Source organism: Micromys minutus (genome assembly GCF_963924665.1).
Source record: "Micromys minutus genome assembly, chromosome: 2".
NCBI lineage: Eukaryota > Metazoa > Chordata > Mammalia > Rodentia > Muridae > Micromys > Micromys minutus.
This window is the reverse complement of record NC_137971.1, coordinates 7,814,937-7,827,415: the sequence shown is the minus strand read 5'-3', so window position 1 is coordinate 7,827,415 and position 12,479 is coordinate 7,814,937. Positions and strand designations below refer to the sequence as shown.

The following is a 12,479-nucleotide window of genomic DNA, read 5'->3' as shown; positions in this document are numbered from 1 at the left end:
CTGAAGGTTATCAAATTCTACATTGTACTAAATCTAGCTTTAAAGCTGTCTCCAAAGGTGAGTCTCTGGGCATATGCTACTTTTCCTGTATATCCTATAGAGACCTCCTTCATGGTGTCTGGTCAAGGCAGACCCTGTAGAAGTTAAAAGCCCCTTCAGTGGGGGAACACTTCCGAGAACCCAACAAGAACTCTGTTCTCCACACAGTTACAACAGGCAGGCCAGAAGGCCTCTGTTTCTCCAGACTCTTCTTCCTTGCAATAAATCACTGTGTCATTCTCTGACATCTCACAGACTCAAAACCGGTTTATCTACAGTAAAGGATAGTTTCCATACCATGGGAGTCAGAGAGTTGTGTTTGTATATCCTAGTCAACTGTGAGGAAGGAAAGGTTTCCATTACTCAGCTTCCAGCTGCTACAACAAAATACCTCAAGCAAAGCTAACATCATGAGAAGGTTCACTTAGCTCATCGTTCTGGAAGTTCAAAGTCAAAACTGGATCGGTCTTCACTGATCTGGTCTCTGGTGAGGGTCCAATAGATGGTATCACAGCATCAGTTGTGTGAATAGACAGAGACATTGTCTCCCAAGAAGAGGAACCAGAGAGCGGACAGGGCTCCTGCAACCTCTTCTGAGGGCGATGGCCAAAGGCTTCCCAGATGGCCCTACCAATGAAACACTCCATACTGTCTCCCAGCTCTACTACTTCAGAGACTATCCCAGTCCATGGAGAACAAATGGTCCCTCAACAGTAATGAGCCAAATAGACCACACTCTTAAAGTAGCATTTCCTCCGGGGATTTCGTTCACGTTCACGGTTAAGAACAAGGCAACATTTCTCACCTCTTGCCAATCTCTCCAAAGCATTCATAGAATTTTGTTTCATTTTAAGAGGGTTTTGGAGTAGTAACTTTGGAAGCAGAAAGAAAGGGATTTGAACCTGTAACATTAAGCAATTTACTTGACCCTAATTAATGTTTCTAGCCCTCAGCTTTCCCACCTTTAGATGAAAGTGAAACAAGTGTAAATAGAGGTGGAAAAGGGTGACTTATGCCAACTGCTTAATGCTTAGCGCGCCGCCATGCTTGGTCTCTAGGGTGAGAGCCCCCTTTGCCTCTCCTGCTGTCTCCTTTGTTCCTTGCCTTGTAAAAAATAAAACCTTTGCACATAGGAAGTCCACAGAGGCTCTGTATCTCAGGAGATGCTGAAGGACATAGCTTTGTCATTACTCAAGTGTCTAGTGATCTGTTTTCAGTTGGGTCCAAATCCCCTACTGTATGAGAGCTATGAGCCTTGGAGGTCCATGCACTATTTTCTTAGAGCATTGGTGTCAGAGTGACTGTATACTGGACTTATTTAACATAATTCTTTCATTTTACAGATGAAGAAAACAGTGACCATAGCAGCTGAGATACTGGTTCACAGTTATTTGGCCTAAATAAATAAATAAATAAGTCCTTCCATGTCCTACACGGCCATCCTACCCAGTGGCCGAAAATATAGACGCTACAGGCAGTAACTTGAATAGTTTCCTCCCAGACGTTTAATTTAAAAATGGGGAAAGAGCTCTCGGTCTTAGCGCCACCTTCCTTGAAACTCCTGCGCCATGAGAGCGAAGTGGCGGAAGAAGAGAACGCGCAGGCTGAAGCGCAGGGGAAGAAAGATGAGGCAGAGGTCCAAGTAGAGCAGCGTGTGCACCCACGAAGCCTGCAGGAGCAGAAGGGATGCTGAGGGCCTGGACACCGGAACAAGTTGTTGGACTGTACGCTGCTGTCAACAATGAAGTCTCCGTAGACCTGGAGCGCCGCCTCGCCGAGATCACCCGGGGAAGATGACTGCCTTTCTTACAACCAGAACAGTCCCGCTGGCCCTCCGCCCTGGACCTTTGGCATTCTAGACTAGTTCTGTTCTCTCTTGTGGCCAAGTGTAACTCGTGTACAATAAATCCTCTTGCTGTCAGCTGAAGAAAAAAAAAATGGAGAAAGAATCTGGTTTTGTTTCCACTACATCTGTGTTGTACACCTAGGTGTTTGTGTCAGGGTGTCTTGGATTTATTTTGAGCAGCCCAGAAGAACAAAAAAATTCATTGGACCTTAAGGTCTTTAAAAATCAGTCATGCTGGCTATCTGGAGTCAGCCCTAGAAACATTTGCATGCAGGTAACACTGACCAGACAGCAGATTACATTTACGAGTTAATTCATTTATATGTCTATGTAATCGTAGTTAAAGGAGGAGACTGGGAACTCAGGAGGGGTCAGACATGGAGGGGTAAAAGAGAGGAGAAGGGGAAACGGTGTAATTGTATTTTCACTAATGTTTTTAAGTAAGGAAAAAAGAGTCATCTCTGCAGAGTATGGTTGCATCCTAGAGCACCCATGAGATCTTGCCTGCAGAAATCTAGCTAACGTACACAGCAGGAAGTGAAAATTCACCCTCTGGTTTGATTCTGTGCCCCTTACCACCCAACTTCTAAGCTCTAGAAACTTAGAGCAGTAGGGATAAAAAGTGGCCCCTTAGAGAAGTCAATATGTCATGAAGGCAGAACCCTTGTAAAAAGGATTTGCTATTGTCTTTCCCTCTCCCTCGGTTCCTCTCACTCTCTTATCCCTCAGGATGGAAGGATGCAATGGGAGACCCCTCACCAGGGGATGGATTCTTTGTGCTGGACTTCCCAGACCACACAACTACAAGGAATAGAGTACTCAGTGGTTGCAGACACAGAAAACACTTGGCCTTCTGCACCAAGAGAATGTGTATATTCAAGAAATCATTTCATTTTTTTAACGTGGAAGAAACAATGAAAGGTAGAGACAATTCCACAATTATAGTCTGATTCAAAGAGTGGAATATTGTGGTGTCTGAGGGTCGGAACAGTAAGTATGCCGTAGAGTTGTGTCGTTGGAAAGTCAGTATTGAGCTGAAATGTCAACAGGAAAGACCATGTAGGGTAAGCCAGGTATCTTCTACATGTGTGACCTGAGTATAGAGCTACATCACCATCAGAAGGCAGACTTGTCAGCAGTCATATCTGTACCATGCATAGAAGTGGCCAAAGCAGTGGCAGGAGATTGGCCACCAACTCCTTAATCTGATGCAGAGGACATTATCATGATACTGACCAGCAGAAATCTCAAAGACCAATGTTGGGTATGTGAACCAGGCAAAGACATCAGGTAGAGAGCAGCTGAGGAGAAGCCCAGGGTGGGGTGAAAGAGGACCTCAAATATAAGGCACCTGCTCTCCTGATTTGCCTGACTGTCTTCTATTGACTCCAACTATCTTATCTTTCTTAACTTTGTCTGTTCAGTTGGTGCTGTTACATCCCCGGCCATTCCTCATTAAATTGTATTTCTTCATCTTTCTGCTCTGGAATTATTCAGCTATGGCTTCTATATGACTTCCTTGCATGCCCAGTACCAGAACAACTGTGCTTGAGGCCTTCCCCACTCAGCCTCAGCACCACACCAAGGTAACACTATCATGGTCCTACGTAGATACTCCCCAGCCCCTTCTTGCTCTCAAGGCCCTATGCAGCATCCCATTGCCCCACATCTTCAAGATCTCTTTCCCTAACAAGACTCTGAAGCAGTCTACTTCCTACTGACAAGACTAGTGTGCACATCTGCCTCTGTGGCTGCAATACTGAGTTTCCTACCCACCGGTTGCCTTTCCTGGTGGCTTTGCGTGATTCCGTTTCTGGATAACTGATGATCTGTGTTTTGTCTAGAGAGCACTACCGAGGCTCTTCACTCTTCCTCCCCACGGTTGACTTACTGTTGGTATACATTCTGCTGGCCTGCCCTTAGGGACCTAGCAACTGCTTACAACATGACCTGCCACTGTCAGGTACAAGTGTGTGATACCTAGTAAAGGACCCGCCCACTGGCAGCTCTCTCTCTCTTCTCAGAATCTATCTGTTCTCTCTGTCCTCATGGCTATGTTCCCATCTGACTGTCTGCCTGCCTGTCTGTCTCCATACTCACTTGTTTGCCTCTATCCCTTCCCAGCTCCTCACTCCTCTCCCTTCCCCCAGTAAATCTCTATGACATCAGCTCTGTTCTATGGTGTAATTTCCCAGGGGACACACCTTGGCATGGGTCTGCCTGAGGTACTCCACTCACCACATTATATTTCATAACACGTACACTTTACTATCCCAGTGAGTATCTCACTAAGAAAAATAAAAGGGTTCTCTAAAAGCCTCTGAGTTTGCCCAAGACATGCTCTGGTTATTATCCTTAAGTATTGTTGTAAGCACTATTTAACAGTGTGCACTGGGTGCTGAGAAGAAACTGAAAGAATCAAAGATTAGTTTACTTGACAGCTTCAATAAGAGGAAAAAACATGCTTATATATTTCCATATACATTTATTAGGGAAAGCACTTAAAATAACCCAGAGGGTTATTTATTACTTTATAAGTATGCTTTAACAGGCACAGGGGGCTGTGCCTCTGATCATGTTCTTATAAACCCAGAAACCCACCAGCAGGGACTTGAGGGCCCTTTGTCATGTTCTGATGGCTTTAACTTGAAAGATGCTGGTGGTCAAGGTGTCAGAGACGTCCTGTGCTCGATGTAAACTATAGTTGTCAGTTTTTCTAAGTCATTGGAACCTCGTCCCAGAGCTGCTCCCAGCAGGATCACCCCCTGCTATGAACAGGTCTATTCCACAGCCTGAAACTACACCTTTCCTGCAAGAAGGGCTGAGTCTCCACTGTGCACAGGGCAACACCCACAACTGTAGGATACAGTGTTGAGAACCAGCATCTTTCTCTTAGTGGGGTTTACAGTCAGTGGAATGGACATTCTTATACGTATACAGCATGATTATATGTATAGATAGATTTGCTCTAGAAACAAATATTGTGTTTCTAGACAAACCATAAGCTTAGAAGTTTATGGTGAGGGCTTGACCGGGACTATAAGCAGAAGTCGCCTGAGAAACATCGTCTGAAGATGAAGTGATTGAGCAACAGTGTAGGAGGGCGTGGGGACAGAGAAGGGGAGAGAATGGCAGGTTGGTGGCCTGTAGGTTGTGGGTGTCCCATAGCATAGGGAGTGTAACTCAAGGTTACTGTGGTCATAATGCAAGCATGACTGACCAGACATGGCTATAGCTAAGCAAGGAACAGGGTCTTGTGGCTCTTGTGGACAATTCTATCTTTATTGCAGAATCAATAGAAAATAAGAGCAGGTGTGTTAAACAATTGACCCTGGACCAGAAGATGGGGGATGGGTGATAACAATGGAAAAAGAGAGGAAGGCTCCTATTTTTTAAAGTGTGCTCCCCTACGCCTGGTAATAAATAGGCTTCTTTGAGTATCTTTTCAATTCATGAATGTCTTTTCACAAAAGAATTCTAAAACTCCCATGTGGTGCCTTTATCCTTTTACTAAGGACCTGAAATCTCAGCACTTGACTATGCTGGCAGAGGTGATGTGGGGCTATATCCAGCTGTGTGCCACACATCTGGCCTCTGCTGCTTCCTTCAGAATTCAACAGTATGGTGTGGACATGACAGGAGAAGGCAGGTAGATCTGTGAGGAGAGCGGCAGCTGAGTCCTAATGTGGAAAACTGTAAACCTATGCCCCACCCACCATTGCTCCAAAACCTCTAGTTATCCAAGCTTAGGTTACACAAGCCAACATGAATAGCTATGGAGTTCTTGAAAATGCCCAAACCCAGAGCATTTCCTCAGCATCTTGAGGCCCACCCACTTCAGCTTGGAAGGAACTCTAGTCCTGGGCTCCTGATGTGTACTCAGATTCATCCTCAGCCGGTCCTGAACGTCAACACCTTGTGGTAGTTTGAATGACAATGCCCCCCTCCCATAGACTCAAGTATTTGAAAGACCCAGTGCCGGTGCTGTGTCTGCCTACCTGCTGCCATACTCACTGCTGTGATAGTCAAGAACTTTCCACCCTCTGGAACCGTGAGCACGCAAACTAAACATTTTTGTTTTTTTAATGAATTACCTTGGTCATAGTGCTTCTTCATAGGAGAAGAAAAGGAACCAAGACACGTCCCTTGCTGCCTGGTCCCTCTGCCTCCTCCCACCAGCCAGAGATGGCTTCTCCCTGCCCATCACCCATTTTCTCCTTTCTATTTTCTTTCATTTTTATTGATTCCTTTATGGAAGGAAAATTGGATAAAATGAAAATTTATGAAGAAATTATACACTGTGATATTATTATCTCAAGGAGAACATCCTACAAGACGACTCCATTACATGGAAGAATGAATTCTCAAGAGAAATAAGGGAGGACAATCATTCAAGTTATTTAAAAACCAGCTGGACAAAGTCACCAAGGATGTACTGGCTGGAACACCCCAAAGTCTGACATGTTACAATGAGAAGAATGAGCCTTTGTTTTTTTTTTTTTTTTTTTTTTTTTTGGTCCTGTGATTTTTCTCTCTCCTCCTCTCACTTTTCTCTCTGGGCTGAATTCTTTAACTGGCGATGAAATCAGCAATATCTACACAGAGAGATTCACTGCTTTTCTGTGTCTAAATCCATCAGAAAATAGAACCAAGGGAAAGAGCTATTATAGCAAATTTCCTTCAGCTATCAAGAAGCAGCCTGGGCTAGGCATGGTGGCACCGGACGTTAATGTCAGCATCGAGAGGCAGACGCAGATATATGTCTGAGTCTGAGGCCAGCCTGATCCACATGGCTTCAGATCCGCCAGTGCTATGTAGTAAGACCTTGTCTCAACAGCAGCAACAGTGCCTACCTCTCATCTTCTATCCGGGCATACAGGTCATCCTAGGATCAAGGGAGAGACTCTGGAAAAGAGAAGGAAATTCTGGTAATGTTCCATGGTTCTGAAAAAAGGTCATTTTTATACAGAAATTTACTGCAGTGATTACGTATACTTTTTGTGTGCAATGATATTTTGCCTGCGAGTATGTCTGGACGAAGGTGTGAGAACATGGAGTTGCAGACAGTTTTGAGTTGCCCTGTGGGTGCTGGGAATTAAAGTATGCTCTTAACCACTGATCTATGTTTCCAACCTCAATTACATATAGTTTTATCTAACAACTAAAGGTTTAGCCCTTAAACAACACCTGCCTATCCATTATGAATCTCTTGTCAGCTTTCTTACGTCTACTAATTATATTTTTTGTACAGCTCTACAGAGTATTGCAGAAACCGCATCAGACTCAAAATTCATATCACAAAAGCACTGCCAACACCACAAGGTCTAAAACAGCCTTGTGGTGTTCTGTCTCCACTGACAATACCCAATTGACATATACTTGACTTTACCCAAAATGCCCATGGGAAATCTACCCACTGAGCCTCATCCCTGGAGCACTTGAACTTCATGAGCTCTCTCACCATTACCGGTGGGTTTGCTCTTCAGCTTGGACAGGGATAAGCACATCTTACAGAGGTTCTAAGCTCACAGGCAGGAGAATTTCCTCAGTGGCATAAAGTTGATCAGGTAGCAGGATAGGATGCAATCCAAGATCTGTCTCCAAACCCCTGAACTCTTCTAACGCCCTTCCGTCCTCGTCCTCGGAGCTTTTAAGTTCTGCATGCTGAGCGCATCCCTAAAATGTCAGGGGGAGGAAAACCACACACTCAAGGAGAGACAAAGGATTAATAAAAGCAGCACTTTAATCATGCCAGATGAAACAGCTGCATGTCTACTTCCGAGCATTTTTTATTCATGGGGAAGCAATGAAGAAAATTAATTTAGACTCTATCTCCCTGGGTTGAAGAAGTTAGGCCTTTGCTTGATCACCCTAAACCTGGCCCATGCTTCCTGCTCACCGTGCACAATGCTCTTCCTCTGACCCCCACATCTGACTCCGTTAGCTCTGTCAGGTGAAGGCGCCGTGGTGCTTCCATGAGCATACAGCAGGCAGTGTCTTGGCGCATTATCTCATTTTCGCTCTTTTTAAATTTTTTATTGGTTATTTTATGTATTTACATTTCAAATGTTATCCTCTTTTCCGGTTTCCCCTCTGAAAAACCCTTACCCCATCCCCACTCCCTACTTCTAGGGCGGTGCTCCCCCACCTTCTCACCTACTCCTGCCTCACTGTCCTAGTGTTATTCCCCTACGCTGGGTCATCAAGCCTTCACAGGACCAAGGGTCTCCCCTCCCACTGATGACAGATAAGGCCATCCTCTGCTACATATGCAGCTGGAGGCACGGAACCCTCCATGTATGATCTTAGGTTGATGATTTAGTCCCTGGGAACCCTGGGGCATCGGGTAGTCGATACCTTCTTTCTATGGGGCTGTAATCACCTTCAGCTCCTTCAGTCCTTCCCCTAACTCTTCCACTGGGGTCCCTGTGCTCAGTCCAATGGTTGGCTGTGAGCATCCACCTCTGTATTTGTCCGGCTCTCTCAAAAGACATTCATATGACGTCCTGTCAGCAAGCACTTCTTGACATCCGCAATAGTGACTGGGTTTGCTGGTGCACATGGGATGGATCCAACAGAAAGAAGAAGCACAAAAGCTCTGGAAACACCCAGAGCAGGAGTCCTCTGCCTTCCACAGAAGATGGCTTCTCATTTTCAGTGTCAAGGACCACCAAAGATTGAAGAAATATTACCTCGGATGTGACAAGGTATAAAATCCAACTCTGAATGACCTCCCACAGGAGACCTCAATAAATATATAAATGCATATACAACAATATATATAACAAGAACCATCACCACCCCCCTCTGACAGGTATGGGGACACAGCCTTCTCTGCCAGATAGGAAATAAGCTCTGCTAAATAACATTAGAGGTGGTAATGTTATTTCAAACCTGCTCCAGTTATTTTCCTTCAAATAAACTAAACCGTGTGGACAACCTTGTTTGACCCTATAGTTGGCAACTGTCGGCCCTTTCTACTGCCCATGTGCCTTAAGCAGTTTTCTGTCAGCCAAGAAACCCACTTGTTTAGCAACTAGCCAGAACGCCATTATGATATCCCACCTGAGTGTCTCACAGACCCTTGAGGAAACCACACCCCAACCACTGATACACCACAATCACGGCTGTTACAGATACCACTGACTTCAACTACGTGAGGACTGACTCCAGTCAACTGTGTTTTGATTGGAACCATTGTCAGAAAACCTTACTTAAGCCATGACTTTCCAAAAACTCTTTCTGATGCTGCTCCAAGGGAACATCCACCTCCCCCTCCCCCTCTCTCTCCCTCCCTCTTTCTCCTCCTCCACCTCTCCCTCTCCTTTCCCCTCTCCTTTTCCCTCTCTCTCTTTCCCTCCCTTTCCCCTTCCACTCCTACTCTACCCCCTACCCCCTACCCCTTCTCTTTACACACACACACAGACACACACACACACACACACACACACACAACATCTGCTGTGACTTCTCTATGACTCAGCACAAAGGTTGAGATTGACTCACAAAGTAGACTGTCCCTATGCAGGGCTCTGTGATTGGCCCATATGCAAAACACATGATTAGTAGATTTGGAAGTTGAGAATATACAAGGCTGTGATTGGTGGACTAGCAGCCAAAACACAAGCATGCCACACCTACTTGTGGCCAACTTGTGGTTTTACCCTGGGTAGAGGAGGTTTTGACTAATCACACAAAACCACCCAAGATCCTGAGGTTTGGAGACCCAACAGTGGCAAACAGAGGGCAAGAAAAAAAGCTCCATAAACTCAACAAGAGCTAAGGACCCTGACTCCTGAGACACTGAGTTGTGACAATGAGAAGGCCACTGGACAGTGCTAAGAACAGAGAGTAGATTAAGCTAAGGAAGTAAATGATAGGGCTGGGAAGAAGCCAAGGTGGGAACCCAGTCCTGAGAAAACAGGACTTGGAGCTCTTGTCATGGAAAGGACTTCAAAAAGCAGCCAAGTACTTAAAAGCAAAAGATTCTTAACATATAAGAGCTGGAACTCCGGCTGGGGGTCTACTCTCTATACAAGCAGTAGAATTCTGCTTTTTTATTATCTAGAGCACTAATCACCTGACTCTGAAAGCTAGAACCATATGCCTTTTTGTTCTTAGGACTCAGCTAAAATCTTCTAGGTTTGGGAGCCCAGCCTGTCAGCCCCTGGAAGACAAATGCTAAAACCACACCACAGTTACTACCACCTAAAGGTTTGGAAGTACCCAACACTTGCTTCTAACCAATAGAACTCAGCAGAAATGGTAAGACACTCTTCCCAGGATTAATTTACATTGTAGAAGGCCCCATGCTCTCAAAGACTCCTGGTCTCGGTGAAGCAAAAAGCCATGTGGCAAAACTCCATGAAGTATGAAAATTGAACGTAACATCTGAGAACAGAGGACCCTCAGGAATGAAGGCTTTGAGTAACTAAAAGCAATGGCTAATAGCCGTAAAGATTTGGCCCTCAGTCCTAAGACCACAGAAAAAGTTTCCTGTGAATACAATAGAAAAGCTATATTAATAATATAAATATAAATCCACCTAAAGATTGATGCTTGAGATCTGGGGGTATAGCTCAACTGGTAGAGTCTGCCCACTGTGTGCAAAGTCACAGAGTTGGTGGTGCAAGCCTGTAATGCCAGAAGTCAGGAGGTTGAGGCCAGAAGACCAGAAGTTCAAGGCCATCCTTGGCTGTAATGAGACAATATACCAAAAAAAAAAAAAAAAAAGAAAAGAAAGAGGAAGAAAAAAAAAAAAAGTCTACCAATGCTTGCTTCACACCATGTGGACTGAGTTCAGATTCCAACAAGTACACAAGCCAGGCTTTCCTTTCAAATGTCTGTAATTCCAGCTCAGAGACAACACGAAGTACACTGGGGCTTGCTGCCTTTCAGCCTACCCATGACATAAACACTGGGTTCAGGAAGAGACCTTGCCTCAGAGGAACAGGCAGAGAATGACGAAAAGTTCACATTTACATGTATGCACGGGCACACACATACACTAATACAGTCACAAAGATGTATATCAGTGTGCATACACTCACACACACACACACACATACCCACACATACACACTTTTATTTTTAATTTTTAAAATTACTAATCATTTGGGGGGGGGAATGGTCAGCTGAGGATTTATTGGCATAAACGTAACTATATAAAAACATAAATTATGAAAATCACAGTCACAATATCCTCTCCCATTCCTCACTCCCAGCCCTGGAGCCCCCTTTTGCATCCAGTAGTCGGTGGAACAAGAGAGTTCACACAGCTGACCCCTGAAGTCCGGGTCGATGGTAAAGTCCAAGTCACGATTGTTTTCGGCAGTGGGCCTCATTCCAATGGTACCAAAGATCTCCTCACCGGCCTTCACTGTTAGGTAGTTCTCCATGTAAGACACAGTCGGCTTCCAGTGTGTGTGGAGACTCAGGACTGGTAGAGAAGCCGGTCCTCTTGTGGCATCGGGTGAACTCAATGTTGAAGTAGGCCACCAGTGCATGAACGTAGGCCACCAGTGCATTCCTCTTCACTTGCAAGCAAAAGGGGAAGGAGGAGGTTAGGTCCTCCACCTCAACTGTGTAGATGTCCACCTCCTTTATGAAGCAGGCATTGGTGACCACCAGGGGCTCCTTGATGTCCTTGTCTTTAATGCCAGTGGATCTTGTGGTCTTTGTACTGTCGGTCCTCAATGGCTGTCACATACAGGGTGGCCCAGTCTGGGAAGATGAAGCCATTGGGTGTTTGTCACTTGTCATGAGCATGCAGCACAGTGCTGAGCATGGACTCGTAGGAGAGGCAGTAACCCATCCACTCGCTGATGATGATGTCCACCTTCTCCACGGGCAGCTCCACCACCTCCACCTTGCCCTTGATGATGGTCCCCACATGGTCTAACTTGTTGGCTTTGACAATCTTCACAGCATAATTGTAGATATTGGAACATTCAATCCCAATGACCTCGAGGGCCCCTGCCTTGGCAGCGAACATGCAGAGGATGCCAGTGCCTGAGCCCATGTCCAGCACCACCTTGTCTTTGAAGAGATGCCAATTGTGAAACATGGAGCTGTGGTATGTTAGCATCTCCTCATAAATGCCAAAGTGGTCATAGGAGTCAGACTAGTAGTCTTTGGATGTCATGTCCTCAGCATTGGGCTTCTCACTACTTTCTGCTTGACCACAGAAAACCTCCATGATGGAGTTCGTGGCCTCAGCTGCCACCATCCTTCCCTGAGTCCTCCAGCCTCCAAGACTCCCCCACCCCCACTTCTCCATATTTCTTAACAGCTAAATAGGCTTTGCTTCTCTGTGTCTTTGCAATTTCTCCTTAAGTGGAGTTCATCCCATACTGGAGCACTCTGTGATTTAAGACCATGGCCAAGATGTATGTCCTTTAGGAATTTGAAGACAATCATGGCCCGAAAGGTCAACCATCATAAGGATACCCAAGTGTTTATCTTTGTTGACTAAACTTAAGCTGAATGGTCTTCCAACCTTTGTGCTTCAGACAGCAGAAATATGAAAATGCTATAACTTATCAGCACTGGGTCCACCTATACACAGTCCCTTATTATCACCTTGCATTACTGG

At 45.2% G+C, this 12,479-nt stretch overlaps 1 pseudogene across 1 annotated transcript; it reads right to left on the bottom strand.

Annotated features, from left to right (window-relative positions):
* Positions 1-1,576: 1,576 nt before the first annotated feature.
* LOC308416986 (protein arginine N-methyltransferase 1-like) lies at positions 1,577-12,113 on the bottom strand (annotated as a pseudogene). Its single transcript has 2 exons — positions 11,104-12,113; positions 1,577-1,708 (listed from the first exon to the last, which is right to left on the bottom strand). The product of its transcript is annotated as a protein arginine N-methyltransferase 1-like (transcript).
* Positions 12,114-12,479: the final 366 nt, after the last annotated feature.